The sequence below is a fragment of the Homarus americanus genome, unplaced genomic scaffold (assembly GCF_018991925.1).
Source record: "Homarus americanus isolate GMGI-L3 unplaced genomic scaffold, GMGI_Hamer_2.0 scaffold45038, whole genome shotgun sequence".
In the NCBI taxonomy this organism is placed as follows: Eukaryota; Metazoa; Arthropoda; class Malacostraca; order Decapoda; family Nephropidae; genus Homarus; species Homarus americanus.
In genome coordinates this window covers 143,255-150,724 of record NW_024755293.1, presented here as the reverse complement: position 1 = coordinate 150,724, position 7,470 = coordinate 143,255, and the positions used below count along the sequence as shown (strand labels likewise).

At 36.9% G+C, this 7,470-nt stretch overlaps 1 long non-coding RNA gene across 1 annotated transcript in view; it reads left to right on the top strand.

The window, feature by feature from the left end:
• The first annotated feature begins 6,412 nt into the window (after positions 1 to 6,412).
• LOC121856490 overlaps positions 6,413 to 7,470 on the top strand; it is a 56,235-nt gene continuing 55,177 nt past the window's right edge. The window contains exon 1 of the long non-coding RNA XR_006086989.1: positions 6,413 to 6,480. This is a non-coding gene — a long non-coding RNA (uncharacterized LOC121856490). The remainder of the gene's footprint in view (positions 6,481 to 7,470) is intronic.

Sequence of the window (7,470 nt, the reverse complement as noted above, 5' to 3'; positions counted from 1 at the left end):
ATTGTTTATATACCTACTGTCTAAGTACACTGTTTGTATACCTGCACTGTCTAGGTACATTGTTCGTATACCTGTACTGTCTAGAGTACATATTCATTATACCTGTACTGTCTAGGTACATTGTTTGTATACCTGTACTGTCTAGGTACATTGTTTGTATACCTGTACTGTCTAGGTACATTGTTTGTATACCTGTACTGTCTAGGTACATTGTTTGTATACCTGTACTGTCTAGGTACATTGTTTGTATACCTGTACTGTCTAGGTACATTGTTTGTATACCTGTACTGTCTAGGTACATTGTTTGTATACCTGTACTGTCTAGGTACATTGTTGTATACCTGTACTGTCTAGGTACATTGTTTGTATACCTGTACTGTCTAGGTACATTGTTTGTATACCTGTACTGTCTAGGTACATTGTTTGTATACCTGTACTGTCTAGGTACATTGTTTGTATACCTGTACTGTCTAGGTACATTGTTTGTATACCTGTACTGTCTAGGTACATTGTTTGTATACCTGTACTGTCTAGGTACATTGTTTGTATACCTGTACTGTCTAGGTACATTGTTTGTATACCTGTACTGTCTAGGTACATTGTCTGTATACCTGTACTGTCTAGGTACATTGTTTGTATACCTGTACTGTCTAGGTACATTGTTTGTATACCTGTACTGTCTAGGTACATTGTTTGTATACCTGTACTGTCTAGGTACATTGTTTGTATACCTGCACTGTCTAGGTACATTGTTTGTATACCTGTACTGTCTGGGTACATTGTTTGTATACCTGCACTGTCTAGGTACATTGTTTGTATACCTGTACTGTCTAGGTACATTGTTTGTATACCTGTACTGTCTGGGTACATTGTTTGTATACCTGCACTGTCTGGGTACATTGTTTGTATACCTGTACTGTCTAGGTACATTGTTTGTATACCTGTACTGTCTGGGTACATTGTTTGTATACCTGCACTGTCTAGGTACATTGTTTGTATACCTGTACTGTCTAGGTACAGTGTTTGTATACCTACTCTGTCTGGGTACATTGTTTGTATACCTGCACTGTCTAGGTACATTGTTTGTATACCTGCACTGTCTAGGTACATTGTTTGTATACCTGCACTGTCTAGGTACATTGTTTGTATACCTGTACTGTCTGTACATTGTTTGTATACCTGCACTGTCCTGTTGTTTGTATACCTGTACTGTCTAGAGTACATTGTTTGTATACACTGTCTAGAGTACATTGTTCGCTATACCTACACTGTCTAGAGTACACTGTTTGTATACCTGCACTGTCTAGAGTACACATTTGTATACCTGCACTGTCTAGAGTACATTGTTCATATACCTGCACTGTCTAGGTACACTGTTTGTATACCTGCACTGTCTGGAGTGCACTGTTCGTATACCTGCACTGTCTAGGTACATTGTTTGTATACCTGCACTGTTTAGGTACATTGCTTGTATACCTTCACTGTTTAGGTACATTGTTTGTATACCTGCACTGTTTAGGTACATTGCTTGTATACCTGCACTGTTTAGGTACATTGCTTGTATACCTTCACTGTTTAGGTACATTGTTTGTATACCTGCACTGTCTAGGTACATTGTTTGTATACATACACTGTCTAGGTACATTGTTTGAATACCTACACTGTTTAGGTACATTGTTTGTATACCTGCACTGTTTAGGTACATTGCTTGTATACCTTCACTGTTTAGGTACATTGTTTGTATACCTGCACTGTCTAGGTACATTGCTTGTATACCTTCACTGTTTAGGTACATTGTTTGAATACCTGCACTGTTTAGGTACATTGCTTGTATACCTTCACTGTTTAGGTACATTGCTTGTATACCTGCACTGTCTAGGTACATTGTTTGTATACCTGCACTGTCTAGGTACATTGTTTGTATACCTGCACTGTCTGGGTACATTGTTTGTATACCTGCACTGTCTAGGTACATTGTTTGTATACCTGCACTGTCTAGGTACATTGTTTGTATACCTGCACTGTCTAGGTACATTGTTTGTATACCTGCACTGTCTAGGTACATTGTTTGTATACCTGCACTGTCTAGGTACATTGTTTGTATACCTGCACTGTCTAGGTACATTGTTTGTATACCTCACTGTCTAGGTACATTGTTTGTATACCTGCACTGTCTAGGTACATTGTTTGTATACCTGCACTGTCTAGGTACATTGTTTGTATACCTGCACTGTCTAGGTACATTGTTTGTATACCTGCACTGTCTAGGTACATTGTTTGTATACCTGCACTGTCTAGGTACATTGTTTGTATACCTGCACTGTCTAGGTACATTGTTTGTATACCTGCACTGTCTAGGTACATTGTTTGTATACCTGCACTGTCTAGGTACATTGTTTGTATACCTGCACTGTCTAGGTACATTGTTTGTATACCTGCACTGTCTAGGTACATTGTTTGTATACCTGCACTGTCTAGGTACATTGTTTGTATACCTGCACTGTCTAGGTACATTGTTTGTATACCTGCACTGTCTAGGTACATTGTTTGTATACCTGCACTGTCTAGGTACATTGTTTGTATACCTGCACTGTGTAGGTACATTGTTTGTTTACCTGCACTGTCTAGGTACATGTTTGTATACCTGCACTGTCTAGGTACACTGTTTGTATACCTGCACTGTCTAGGTACACTGTTTGTATACCTGCACTGTCTAGGTACACTGTTTGTATACCTGCACTGTCTAGGTACATTGTTTGTATACCTGCACTGTCTAGGTACATTGTTTGTATACCTGCACTGTCTAGGTACACTGTTTGTATACCTGCACTGTCTAGGTACACTGTTTGTATACCTGCACTGTCTAGGTACACTGTTTGTATACCTGCACAGCAATCAAGTACAGTACTTATAAAGGTGGCATTTTCTCGTTACATTTCCACTAGTCTGAAGTCAATAAAAAATAAAAGCTCAGGAGATATGGAAAGGAGTTTTCATTTTATAGTATCAACCTAACCTAACCTAACCTAACCTAACCTAACCTAACCTAACCTAACCTAACCTTGTAGGTATATTTGGATAAAAAGAAACAAATAGGCAAGAAAATACGATGTGTGAAAGTGGCCACAGAACCGTTTACTTCACCCATGTTCTCTACACGCGATCACTGCAACAATCACGAGTAATACACGAGATGATGTTGGTGTTCAGTGTTACCAATACAGCATGACACCTTTTGCCAAATATCCGATACCATTGAGCGTAAATGTCAATTATGGCGTCAATTACCTCCCGCCGACAGTGAGATGAGATCATTTACACAACAAAAGTAAACATACACACCTAAGTACAGTTATAGACTTCAGGGGGATTAAAACAAACCAATTATTGATTTAAGTCTAATTTAGTAGGAATTTGGTAATGATCAGTGATGGGAACTTCCTGTTTTACTCACATATCAAAGGTGACGTCTTATTATTCGTCGGAGTGAGAGGCGGCTGAGGGCTTGTTTACTCCTGTATACACAACTTTGGCTTCAAGATTCATATGGTTTAAAAAATAATAATAATATCTACAAAGAAATTTAAATCCTGTTTTTTGCCATTCAATACTTTATGAAGAGGTTATAGATGCCACAAGTGATCCATGCTGCCATAAACAAATGAGCATCTACATAAGGAATCGAATCACATATCACAGTATTTCAACTGTATAAGGTTTATTTTTATGGAGTTTATATTCTACAGACACTTTCCCTGAACACACACACACACACACACACACTAAAAAACAAACAGTCAATTTGGTAAAGTAAAATTATTTTCTCCCTTACAGCAACATCAACAACGACACACCACTAAACTGTAAACATTACCGAACAATAAATAAATTAACCTGTATCTTTATCTTAATGAAGGTAATCCAGTGGCAGGTACAGGTGAGTCGCACAGGTGAACATTTCTTGTATACCAACAAGAAAGTCACATGACACAGCACAACATGACACAACACAACACGACACAACACGACACAACACAACACGACACAACACAAAACGAACCGACACAACACGACACAACACAACACGACACAACACGACACAAAACCTACACGACACAACACGACACAAAACCTACACAACACGACACAACACGACACAAAAACTACACAACACGACACAAAACCTACACAACACGACACAACACAAAACGAACCGACACAACACAACTACGAATTAATTTCCTTTACGTTGCAGTAGTAAACACAAAAAATATCCTATTCTGGCAAAAAACTTCAGTTGTTTTGTATAACTTAATCAGTGATCATTCCTACAGTAGTTAGCGTCACTTGTATATTGAAATTAAACGTCAGGGTAGACGTATACAGAACACAAAATATATAACTCCCTAACTTACACGGATATAGAAAAAATATAGCAAAAAATATAGTAAAATAATATAGTAAAAGAATATAGTAAAAGAATATAGTAAAAGGATAGAGTAAAAGAATATAGTGAAAGAATATAGTAAAAGAATATAGTAAAAGAATATAGTAAAAGAATATAGTAAAAGGATAGAGTAAAAGAATATAGTGAAAGAATATAGTAAAAGAATATAGTAAAAGAATATAGTAAAAGAATATAGTAAAAGAATATAGTAAAAGAATATAGTAAAAGAATATAGTAAAAGAATATAGTAAAAGGATAGAGTAAAAGAATATAGTGAAAGAATATAGTAAAAGAATATAGTGAAAGAATATAGTAAAAGAATATAGTAAAAGAATATAGTGAAAGACTATAGTAAAAGAATATAGTAAAAGAATATAGTAAAAGAATATAGTAAAAGAATATAGTAAAAGAATATAGTAAAAGAATATAGTAAAAGGATATAGTAAAAGAATATAGTGAAAGAATATAGTAAAAGAATATAGCAAAAAATATAGTAAAATAATATAGTAAAAGAAAATAGTAAAAGAATATAGTAAAAGAATATAGTAAAAGAATATAGTAAAAGGATAGAGTAAAAGAATATAGTGAAAGAATATAGTAAAAGAATATAGTGAAAGAATATAGTAAAAGAATATAGTAAAAGAATATAGTGAAAGACTATAGTAAAAGAATATAGTAAAAGAATATAGTAAAAGAATATAGTAAAAGAATATAGTAAAAGAATATAGTAAAAGAATATAGTAAAAGGATATAGTAAAATAATATAGTGAAAGAATATAGTAAAATAATATAGTAAAAGAATATAGTAAAAGAATATAGTGAAAGAATATAGTAAAAGAATACAGTGAAAGAATATAGTAAAAGAATATAGTAAAAGAATATAGTAAAAGAATATAGTAAAAGAATATAGTAAAAGAATATAGTAAAAGAATATAGTAAAAGAATATACCACAGCTCAATGCCATACCTAGATAATTGCAAAAAAAAATGAAGCCAAAACAAAACAGCGAAGGATTACACAGAACATACGTCAACTCTCTGTTATCCCAGCGTGTAACTTCCTCAGGTACTACAATAAGCTAACCTAACTTAACCTAACCATACAGTGTCCGCCCTCGTTAGCTCCTCCGTTAAAATCCCAGTCAACACGTCTCTCTCTCTCTCTCTCTCACACACACACACACACACACACACACACACACACACACACACACACACACACACCCTTACTCGTAAAAGAACTTCTCCCTCGTCGTGTTCAGTGATTGGCTAATGGCTTAACGCAAGATTGGTGGTAGTGTGCGTGTGTGTGTGTGTGTGTGTATGTGTGTGTGTGTGTGTCACGGTGTTGAAAAATCTCCAACGTTGAATTATGCCACAGTTCCAGCGTGCATCCTCTCTCTCTCTCTCTCTCATTGCCATCTCCCTGGTAGGATTGTTTTCTCGTAGGCAACAAAGGTTGGGGTGGTGTGGCAAAGAGAAGTAGAGAGGAGAAGAGGTAAGGGCAAAGAGGTAGAGAAAAGGGGTAAAGAGGGCTAAGGGCAAGGGTAGAAGAGTAGGGAAAGGGGCACTGTAGGAGGTGAGATAGGTAAGGTATAGGCAGTAGTAACCCTCTCATTCACGACTCTCATTAAAGTTGCAAAGTTTTGGGCCAATTAGCTGATGTTTAGGTGACAGGGTTCTCGCCCCCTCACACACACACAGGTGAGTTTCAATTCCACTTAAATTCCGGAGATGACTAAAACTAGCAGTATGAGAGAGAGAGAGAGAGAGAGAGAGAGAGAGAGAGAGAGAGAGAGAGAGATTAGTCGAGTGGAATAACTTACAACAGAGAACAAACATTAATTATTTATCATATTTCGTGATACTACTACTACTGCTGCTACTACCACTACTTCTACCATTAATACCATCACCACTACCACCACCACTATCACCATCACTACCACCATCACTAACGTTACCTCTTACTCTTACAGGGTGCTTACCACCACGATGCAGGTGGAGAAGCTCGTCTCCAAGGCGTCCAGCAGGTGAGTGTTACTACTGAGTGTTACACCTGTATTACTATGTGTTACACCTGTATTACTATGTGTTACACCTATCTTACTATGTGTTACACCTGTCTTATATGTGTTACGTCGTCTAATTACTGTCACACAAATGATTTCTTAAGTTACTAAATATCACACGTATGTTACTTAATGTTACATATGTGTTCAAAATGTCAGTCACATGTTACCTTTATTATTCTGTAACCAACTTTCCGTTAGTATTTCTGAACGCTACACGAGAGCTACTGTTACAGATGTGTTACTTAGTGCTACACGAGGGGAATTAGAAGTGAAGTGTTACTGGAAGTTTACATACGTCAACTAATAACACATATACGTTACCGTGACAAATGCGTTACTTATGTCACAAACACAATAATCGACCAATAAAAGAGATGCACCGAGCGTAACCTTACCGTTAACAGTAAAGCCTCGAGTAATATGTTAATACCAAGTCACCCGTTAACAGCAGTACAGGGCAGAGTAACAGAGAAACACGGTGAATAAATACTAGTGGTGCTTTACCTTTACAAACCTGTATTACAAGTTAACGGTATGTGAACACCTGAGAGGTAGTTTTGTACCTGTTTAAGCAGAGAGAGAGAGAGAGAGAGAGAGAGAGAGAGAGAGAGAGAGAGAGAGAGATTAATGGACGCACACTCGTTCCCAAAAGTATCTTGAGTGAGTAAGGGGTCCGATGAATTTCCAAATGAACACTGCTACTCCTGTTGTCTCGGTAGGGTTGTCAAAATCCTTCGTCCGTTGTGTCATATTGTCTCACACAAAACTGAAAAGAGACTCTCTCTCTCTCTCTCTCTCTCTCTCTCTCTCTCTCTCTCTCTCTCTCTCTCTCTCAGCGAGTGTGTAAGATGAATCAAGCTCTCCTCTCTCCTCGCCAATCATCATTCCAAATCACCAAATTGAACCTTATGAATCCTCAAGCCACAAGAACCCTCCAAATGAACCGAC